General features: G+C 34.3%; 1 long non-coding RNA gene across 1 annotated transcript in view; it reads left to right on the top strand.

Moving 5' to 3' along the window:
- The first annotated feature begins 318 nt into the window (after positions 1-318).
- Positions 319-10,446, top strand: part of LOC111089412 — a 20,130-nt gene continuing 10,002 nt past the window's right edge. Inside the window, exons 1-2 of the long non-coding RNA XR_002613708.1 lie at positions 319-426; positions 8,484-8,666. This is a non-coding gene — a long non-coding RNA (uncharacterized LOC111089412). The remainder of the gene's footprint in view (positions 427-8,483; positions 8,667-10,446) is intronic.

Consider the following 10,446-nt stretch of genomic DNA (forward strand, 5'->3'; position numbering starts at 1 on the left):
GGAACACCCCAAATAAACCATTACTACGAATTTCGATGCTAAAGTTTCTTTGTGCTTAAATGGGAAAATAGTATTGTGATCCAATGTGGGCCAAGGGCAAGCACTACAAAGAGAAGTATAGATCAACGACCCCTGGGACTAAGGTATAAACTTCCTCTCATATGGTTCCCCCATCGTTTGGGCTCTTTGGTAAGCGGGAAAAAAGACATACAAACTGACTTTCATGCCGATTTGCACGTCCATGAAGTGTTTGCAAAGCTGACAAACGTCACGTTTCCCGTTAGCACTAGAGGGCGCTGAAGATGCCACTGAATGATAACTACTTTTATTTTGACATACAACCACAACGTGAACCAGAATAAAAGAGCACTAGATCCAAGACGGTTGTGTTTCTGTCAACAGGACGAAAAGTGTCATCATCTCTTGGTAAGTCACTGACGATGTATAGATGTAATTATTTTCAGAGAACATGCTAACCTAAGCATGTTGTTATGATGTATATAGAAAATGTATGGACAGACGAACTGAACAGTTGTAAATTACATTTAGTATATTTTTGTTTTTTACCTCAGTAACAAGACAGTTAAACATTTGACTCGTTTTTGCTTCGTGCGTTGCTATTGAAAATTTAATCATGTAAGAAAATTTGATTAATTTATATGTTTTCAAAATAATCACAACTGTTGGCGCAATCATATTAAAGTTTTTTTACAAAGCAGAAAAGAAACTTCGCCGTTCATCTTTACTCCAAAAAAAATGCATTGTTGATCAATAACAATAAAACGTGTTTAATCACCATCATACAGAAATGTGTTAATAAACTTTCATATTTTAGTTTATAAATACAAAGCTTATATTTCAGATTGTGTGTCTGTGGTTATATAATAGGGCGAAAGGAGGTGATAATGCCATAACCAAAGATTTGACATCTTAGATTTTACCTATGTTTGGAAAGATAAATACCTATGTTTAACCTTCCATGTAATACTATTTTCAATTACCATAGAGGAAACGACTGGAAAAGTGTTATTTACATTGGTGTGTTCACATTTTCAAATGTTAACAATGAAAGAGGAAGAGTTTTGTAATACATTCTTCTACTGTTTTTGTTATCTTATATGCATGATTAAGTCCATTACTGTGGATTATTGTCCACTATTCTGCTTTGTTTGTTTGTAATTAAGCACAAAGGTACAGGATGGGCTATCTGTGCTCTGCCCACCACGGGTATCGAAACCCGTATTCTATCGTTATAAGTCCGCAGACATACCGCTGTTCCACTGAGGGGAGGGGGCACTATTCTGCACTGGTTGACTGTCGTTGTCAGATGGATAATTCCGCTCATACGCAGAAACCGCTCTAGTCTGGTGATCTGATTGGTTGATTCAGTCGTTCTCGCTGTTGCTAGGTTGTTGTTGTTCAGTTGGAACAGCTCTCTGACAGCTGAGCTCCAAGTGCCAAGAAAACAAATTTGTCCAATAAGAAGACAGTTTTCGTTCTGCACGTGAGAGCAGAAATAATTATCGATTCATACAAAATGCTGATCTATGGGTTTAATATTTCACGACAAAATAATTCTTTGATCTTCGACTTGGACACACGTACGCACATTTTTATCACATGACACGAAAAAGTCAGTTTTTTCTAGAAATATTTCGTATTTGGATATTTATTAAATTTTCTTTTACTTATGTTTTTGTTAATTTTAGTACAGTCCCCGAGAGGTCAGCGGTAACATGACGGACTTACAACGCTAAATTCCAGGCTCCGATTCCCCGCAGTGGTCAGATTGTAAATATTTCATTATGTAGCTTTTTTGCACTAACAAAAAAAAAACAACAACAAATTTTGGTATAATTTTAGTGAGTGAAAATAGTTTAATATGCTTGATGACTGAAGGGTTTATAAAGTTTTAATCACTTGAATAACAACAGGAAATAAAACAATAACTTCTTGGTCTTGAACTCACAGGTTACTGTGGGAATAACAATACAACGCCAATATCTTGAGAGAGTTAAAAAGTAAGCGTGTCAACCGACCGTCCTAATCGTTAGATCGGAACACCAATAGATACCCTTCCGGTTGGCTGCTGCTGTGCGGAAGTTTGAACGTTGGCCTACATCCTATCTATTTACAAGCATGGACAAGACTAGAACATTGTTTTGGGCTTGTTGTGATAAAGATAAAAAGACGTGTAAATAAATAAATACATCGCTGGATAAGAATGCCTTACTTGGGTAGTTTCCTCCTACGGCACAGAGTTAATGGTCATATCTACGATCGACAAATTTGTAAATTTTGTTATCTTATTTAACTACGTAATCGAGTATGTATGTATATTGGACTCTTCCTTTTCTTGTAATAGTTCTGAGCTTTTAGCTTATATGATATTAATTCTGTAACGTAACGTTAATTTTGGTTTTGTTCTTCGTAACAGAAGTTAGAACAGAATTCAAACATCAACATGCCCTGTGTCGTGGCTATCTATTCTCGTTTGCATTGTTTGTGAAGTTATAAAGTGAAAAAATAAATAAAATGTACAAGGAAATTTGACGTCACGAAGTAATTTCAAGTATATTATACTATATACAGCTCAGACCCCCCTTTTTTTGGCGTGCTGTTGTAATTTAAAGTATATATCTATTGTAACAATACACTTCCAAAGCTTTTGCGTTTTCTTTCCACGTTTCATTTTTTTCCTTCCCACAGTAGATCGTATTCCGTCTATGGAAACCTGCGCTGAGCAAGGCTTGTAATCAAAGATATAAAATTCCATAACGTTTTGATTATATCATATCAAGTATTATTACGTGTAATCTATAAAAAAATAATACAGAAGCAGTAACTTTTCCAATTTCTTCGTGATTTACGTTTGCATTTTATTCATGACTATACAACGAATTTTCTTCAATATTTACACGCGGATGGATATTATAAAGCTTGAGACTTTGGGGGCAAGATGCTATAACAAAATGGAACTGCTCTCAGCAAATATATTTCATAGTTTTGAAGTATCTTAATTACAGACAATATTTTTCGTAAAAAGGCTGAACTTATGATGATTACGTTCGAAAATTAGAAATAACTTTCTAAATATGGCGACTTTTCTACAGGGCTGTAGGAAGCGGTAAAGCCACTTAGGCCATGGCCTGACCACTATTTCATGGCAAGTTCTACCTTGGAAAATGAGGGAAAATGCTAACTTTCCCGAAAACACTGTGAAGTTGATATCATTTTTTAATGGGGCAATAGATGAGATGAGAAGCATCCAAGATTCCCAACAATGTTTTATTGGGGGGAGGGGGAGAAGCCTAAATTTGGATAAAAAGACAGATGAGCTAAAACTTACATATCATATTTAAATAATTCAAAATAAATAACAAAGAAATTTGTTTCTTATCTATCACTCTAAAATTTCGTTAGCTCATAATGATAACTAAGAATTAAATATTTTTTTGCCATGTTATTAAAACGCTACACATGATTGTTTCGTAGTGTGGTTCTAAAGTACGTTATCTTTGAGTCACGAAGTTTTGAGGTTTAGTTATTGTAATATATTTTAGGAAGTAGTTTTGCTTTTAAATTACTTATTTCACGCCTGTTTGTATAAAGACTTTTACAGTGACACAAAGTATCTTTTGCTGAGTTGAAAAATTAAAAGATAATCAAATAAATTTTATTACGTTGTGAAAGCAAAAATACACAATTAAACCAGGCCGGTAACGTAAAAAAATAAAATCACTACTAGACTGAGTCAGTGTATATTCGATTAAATGTAGACCAAGTATGCAAAGAAACCTAACACTAAGAAACGTGAAACTTGTGTTACAGCATCTTACTTAATACATCTTGACATGCACATATTGTGCCAGCGTGTTCACGGTCACGTGCATAAACTGAATGTCCAATTTTCTATTAAGAAAATAGGTACAAAACGTGCTTTGTTCCAGTGACCAACAGACCCAATTTTACCTGAAAGACTGATGAAGGTCTTGACCTGATAAAATTTCTCTTTCGTTCTAAAGTTGTTTATGAAGTTACGCTGTGTAACCTATTTATATAAACTTTTTCTGAGTCCTTGAAACAATATTCACAAGAGTTTTTTGAATAAGCGTTTAACCTATAAAGTAAGTTTATTGGGTTGAAAAGTTGTCAAAACATTTCACGCACTTCACTGAACGAACTGTTTACTGAGTTAGACGTACCAAAGATTAGGTCTTTAAATAACACGCGTAACTTTTAATTCCCTTCAAATCAAGATTGAAAGTGTATAGTCATATAAGCTTTACAAAGTTGGTTTAAAGATATATTTGAGAAGTGAAAATCAGTAATAAAAGTTGAAGAAAACGGCGTTCAACTAAATATTTATTTGGTAAATGAAAATCAGTAGTAGCAGCGAACCGAAACGTCATCCAACTGAATATATATTAGGTAAGTAAAAGTCAGTAGCAGTGTAGTAGAAGAAGCTAATCAAAATGTTCTACAACCAAACATCTATCTAGGCAAGTTATATATTTATATCTTTACAAAGTTTTTATAAAAGCGAAACTTCAGAAATAATTAAAATAGTCGAAGGAAAGTCAGTCATTTGTGCATCTTTCTATTTATTCATTTTTTTTTCTTTCTGCCTAGCGATAAATATTGTAACACTGTAGCAAAATTTCTTTGTTGAATTTATTTTTTTTCTTCATATTTTTGGAACTGTTTCATTTGACCGCAGATGTAGGCCTAAGTGTTTTCATCACCAGACAACCTAAGCCTAATTTATACTGAATTTTATTATTGTTAAAGGTTAAATGAGAAATAACGACGCCTACACTGGAATTATTTCCATTTTTATTATTTGATTTCTGTACATTTTTAGCTTTAACCGTATGAAATATTTTCCTTTGTGAAAGTTTTTTTTATGCACCCGGTCACTGAGTTAATGGCGTTAATGGCGGGTTTATTATTTGAAGCTCTGTGCATGTGAAAGACGATTTATGTTGGCGTTTTTACCGTCTCAATGCTGTTTAAATGCCATAAGTAGTTGCATCTAGTATATCTGAGATGCATTTAATATAAAGCTTCATCGTCATCACAAACATATTATGTATGTAAAAATCAATCACTATCTTAGTATAACTTTCGACTAAAGGCTTTAATATTTTTAAGTATTTTCTCAACCATCATGGAATTGAAAAAATAATCTTTGTGTGGCCTTGGGGGTAAATAATTTACTTCAAAAGCTCCGACTTAACTACTTACAGACCTCGAAATCCTCAGGGTGGATGGGAGAGTGTTATTTTTAGAATAAAAACACATTATGACCTGTTGCTGTCGAGGGGGACGAGACAAAAGACGCTGATGAAAAACAACTTAAGCTTTTGGAGTAATACCTTATCTTTGAAGTTTGACTTCTCGTGCACTGAACAAGCCCAGTTTTGTCCCCCGAAGTGTTAATTATAATAACACCATGTTTGTTCACTACGAGGCACGTGTTGTAGTGCTTGTTCTAGAAGTTAATATAGCACGTTTAAGAGTGACATTCTCGTGATAAAAGCCCTGGTGTTTTTAATGTGTGCTCATTAAAAAAATCAACATAAAATTATTTCCGTGGAATAACCTCTATGCACTATTATACCCGACTGGAATAAACTAAATCAACATACACCAATATTCGGCGCGTCAGACACCCCAAAACTTGGGGGGGGGGGGAGATACCCAGTGTGTCTATGTAAAGCAAATGACAAATTGTAAAATAAGACTGATTGTTTGTAGTTACGCACAAAGCTACACAATGGGATATCTGTACTCTGCCCACCATGGGTATCGAAACCCGGATTCTAGCGTTCTAAGTCCGCAGACATACTGCTGTGCCATTACGGGGCGAAAAAAAGAATAGAGGGATGCACGCTACAATCTTGTTTGATGAAGAAACATGAGCTGAGAGGGAAGGGTAGAAGGTGACTCGTAGCGAGAAAGGGGTGACAATAGGAATTCCTAAAGCAAGGGGCCCATTTTTTTATTTATAGCCAGCTGCACGAAGGCCTTGAGTATTCCTTATCCAAAGAAAATATATGAACCTATTTTACATCCATAAACAAGCTATAGTGTATGAGAACATTACACAGCACTTAGGGGAGATGCTGAGGAGATACGAAAGACGTAGTTGACAAGATATAAACCGTTTGTCGATAAGAACACATTTCCTTCTTATTTGAAGACTGTTGAAAGCATTAGCGTGAACCACTTCAAACAACTGAAATACAGTCTTCATACTGAATATACTTTAAACTATGATAAAGTTAAAAAAGACTACCTTTATACCTAAGGTAATTATAAGATAACTTTTATTTTAACCAACGTTTCGCCTTTGCGGCTTCTTCACGGCTAGTACATAAAGCTGTGAGTTTGTACATGAACAGCACTGAAGAATAATAATCAGATAAAACTAATTAAAATGGACCGACATACCGCATCAAATAAAGTGTGTGTTTGGCGTCTCCCCTCGTATTATCTTCAAATTCTTGTGTGAATTCTCGTGTGAAAGCTATGATAACGTTGCAAACATTTTTTTGTATCAGAAGAGAAAAAAAAATACTGTTTTATCAGTTAGCTAGACAGAGAAAGCTGTTCTTGAATGTGTAATATTGTGCTTGGAAGCTGTTGAGTTGAGAGATTGGGAGAATATAGATACACGTGTAAGTTTGTTTGTTTGTTTGTAATTAAGCACAAAGCTACACAACGGGCTATCTGTGCTCTGCCCACCACGGGTATCGAAACCCGGATTCTAGCGTTGCACGTGTAAGTATAATTTTCTTTCACAAATTTTTTTAAAATAAAAACCAGTAGGCCTTAACAGAATAAAAGTATTATTAAGAGACTAGAATGGCTATATGATAACCATCATTGTCTATTCTCCACAAAAAAACAAACCTGCAATGATGACTTACTAAGCTGACGTTTTGAAACAAAGACAAAAATGTACTTCTCTTTTCATCATGTGGTAATAAACACCGATGACAAGAAAGTGTCTCACTTTATCCGATTATATAATACAGATCTTCTGACTGTAATCACAACATAGTGACAGCTGTTTGTTTTGGGTAAACCTCACTTCGTAACATGCCAATAAAAGGTTTAGTCGAGGAATGATGTAAGCGGTTAAAGGGAGTACAGTTTTATCCGAATGTTTCCTCATAGTGTAGAAGAGCTTACACTTTGTCAGCATTAGTGGTAGGCACTAAGCAACGTGAAGTAAATAATTAACTTCTTTTTTACTTTTAAAACATAGAAAATGTGAAAAAGGACTACATTTAAGTGACCGCGTGATGATCCAAATTGTTGGTTTATTTATTTGTAGTTTAGCGCAAAGCTACAGAATAGATTATCTGTGCCGTTCTCACCATGGATACCTAAACGCGATTGTTAGCGTTATAAGTCTTCAGACTTACTGCTGTGTCGCTTGGACACCCAAATGACTGGAATCGAAGCTTTTAACTAAATGAAGTTTTGAAATTAGCCTACACTGATAAATGGCTTCTCTAAGTATATCGCTTAATTAAATGTCTCAGTTACGTTTACTGGAAAATAAAGATATGAATAATTATTTCCTATATCAATAGACATACATTCGTTGTTTTTTTACAAATTATGACTAAACTAAGCCTTTACGAAAGTCAGTTAAGAAAGAAAAATAGATCAACGATAAAGACTCTTCACAATAAAAAAAATGGCCAAGTGGTTAGGGCGCTCGACTCACAATCTGAGGGTCGCGGGTTCGAATTCCCGTCCCATCAAACATGCTCGCCCTTTCAGTTATAAAGTGACGGTCAATCCCACTATTCGTTGGTAAAAGAGTTGGCGGAGGGTGGTGATGACCAGTTGACTTCCCTCTAATATTTCACTGCTAAATTAGGGACGGCTAGCGCAGACAGTCCTCGTGTAGCTTTTCGCGAAATGCAAAACAAACAAACAATTTAAAAACTTACTCCAAAGGATTTTTGTGCTCACTCCATCTACCGGTTAAAAGTATCACAATTCCTCTTACCTCCTTGAAGGAAGTATTTAGGCGTATATTACTATCCGTAGAAACTGAATTTTGATACCCGTGGTGGGCAAAGCATAGATAGCCCTTAGTGTAATTTTATGCTTAACTACAAACAAACAAATATAGCACTCGAATCAAAAAATAATTTGTAACATATCACACTTTGTTGTTTTAACTCTCGTTAAAATATTACACTTTACCATTTTAACTCTCGTTAAAATATTACACCCTTATTTGGTAACACATTATAATTTATTAATTTTGTTGCCAGACAACAAATTTTTCAGCCGTTTATTCGCCACCAATTGCATTGTTACCGTAATAATGTTTTCTAACATGTACTATGTCAATTTCGTTGAAAAATTAATTTTATATTAACTTGTTTATAAAAATGTTTATGTATTTTACATGTTTTTAATATTATTAGTTTTTTCTTTTTTTGTTTGCGAAGTTTAGTATTATAAGCTGTCGACTTCAAGAAATCAATGGCTCAGAATATCAAGCGAATTGGTATCTGTTTGAGTGGTGTGAAGAAGATGGTTATTGGAGGACGCCAGGGCCAATTAGGTTTGGCACGAGCAGCGACATCTGCTGCTAAAACTGATGCAGCGTCTGCAACCGTAAGCTATGGTGAGTAAAATATTTCTGAGTTTTTGTTCAATCGGAAAAATTCTTAATTAAAAAATCATCTAACCAGATTAGATGATTTAGTCACTAGAGTTGTAACGAAAAATAAATATTTTTTTAAATTTGTAAAACAGTGATCCATGAAAAAATAATAAAAAATGTAATTAGGTAAACATTGTTGATAGTGAGAATTAACTAGGTCTATCACTTTAAATGACAACAATTAAAAAATATAGAGCCAAAGATTTTAAAAATGTTTTGGTCTGTCTCATCAGAAAACAGTGTATAAATACGTGTATAACGATATGTCAACTACACTTTTCGTGCTATATCCAGTGCCAATGAAGCCTTTCGTCTAATACCAGGCCTGATGGGATACAACATAAATAGTTGTAGTTTTAACCTACTAAGGCTATATCAAAATTCATTCAAAACGAGAAGCGAATTTTATAATAATAATGTGTTTGATTCAAAATCAGTTAGGAGTCATTTTGTATATATCGTACCATTCAGAGTAAAATAATAGGGTTTATATTTTTTTACAAAATATTGCCAGTTTTAAGATTTAGGAGTTTAAAGTAATTTAGTTGTGTGTCATAAAATGTATATTTAATAAATACTTATATTTAACTTTTTAATATTCAGCCTGCACTGTTATTTAGCTTTGATTAGACAAAAAATGTATATATTTATAATTCTCTAATTTATAGAACTGTATGCCGCGGAATATGCGTCATCAACTTGTATCAACGCTTTTTCTAGGCTATCTTTGCATAGGCCTAATTACAATGTCAATTTAAGTTGTTGTTTTTATTACACTTAGTTTTCATTGAAATGTTTTAGTAGAATTTCTCGGATTTATAGTTTCGTACGTGAGATTAAACACGTCAGTTGTTCAAGTTGAATGAGTCACGCATATATATAAACCAACAAAAAGCATGAAAACACGTATTTCACATTGTTCACAACTCCAAGTGTAGGTTATTCACACGAACTTTAGAGAAACAAAAGAAACAAGCAGAAAAAATTCGCGAGTGAGTATTATTGTGCTTAATGCGTGAAAGACTGAGTTATATATAAAAACAAAACAAACAAACAAACACAAACGTGTGGTTAATCGTCTGGTGTTGACAGCAGGATTTGTTCGACTCAGTGTATAATGCCACACCGGATATGTGTGCCTTTTCCCCGGTCACTGGCACTAGGCTGTACGTCGTACTTTAAAAGTTCGTCGATTTAATGAGTATTTTATCTACGTATGTTAACACTAAACCAGTTTTAACATACACGTTGAGGTCCAAGGTATTTATATAAAGAAAATAAAAAGTTCTTAAGAGCCATTGTGTAGATCTCTGCTTATTTTATAATCCACTGAATTTCACGGTAAACTTGTTGAGAAAGACCGTGGTGACAGGACCAGGTTCGAAGATCAGATATATGAAATTAATAGGTAAACCGTTGTTCAACCTTACACTGAAACAAACCTAAGTATCAACATTCGCAAAATAACTGCCATTTATTTAAGGTGTATGTATGATTTCAAGCTTGTTCTTATCTCAGCTGAATCGTGATGTATGACTCAGGCGTAATAGTAATTATTAGTTTCCCCTTTTTCGTTACACTGCATGGGTGAGCAGTATTACTGGATAAACTAAATTTAGGCTAAAATCACAAAAAAAAATCAAAGAATAACAGTTACTATTTGGATTTTTCAAGTGTTTGTTTGTTTTTGAATGTCGCGCAAAGCTACACGATGGCTATCTGCGCTAGCCGTCTCTAATTTAGCA

Source organism: Limulus polyphemus, unplaced genomic scaffold, assembly GCF_000517525.1.
Source record: "Limulus polyphemus unplaced genomic scaffold, Limulus_polyphemus-2.1.2 Scaffold6149, whole genome shotgun sequence".
NCBI lineage: Eukaryota > Metazoa > Arthropoda > Merostomata > Xiphosura > Limulidae > Limulus > Limulus polyphemus.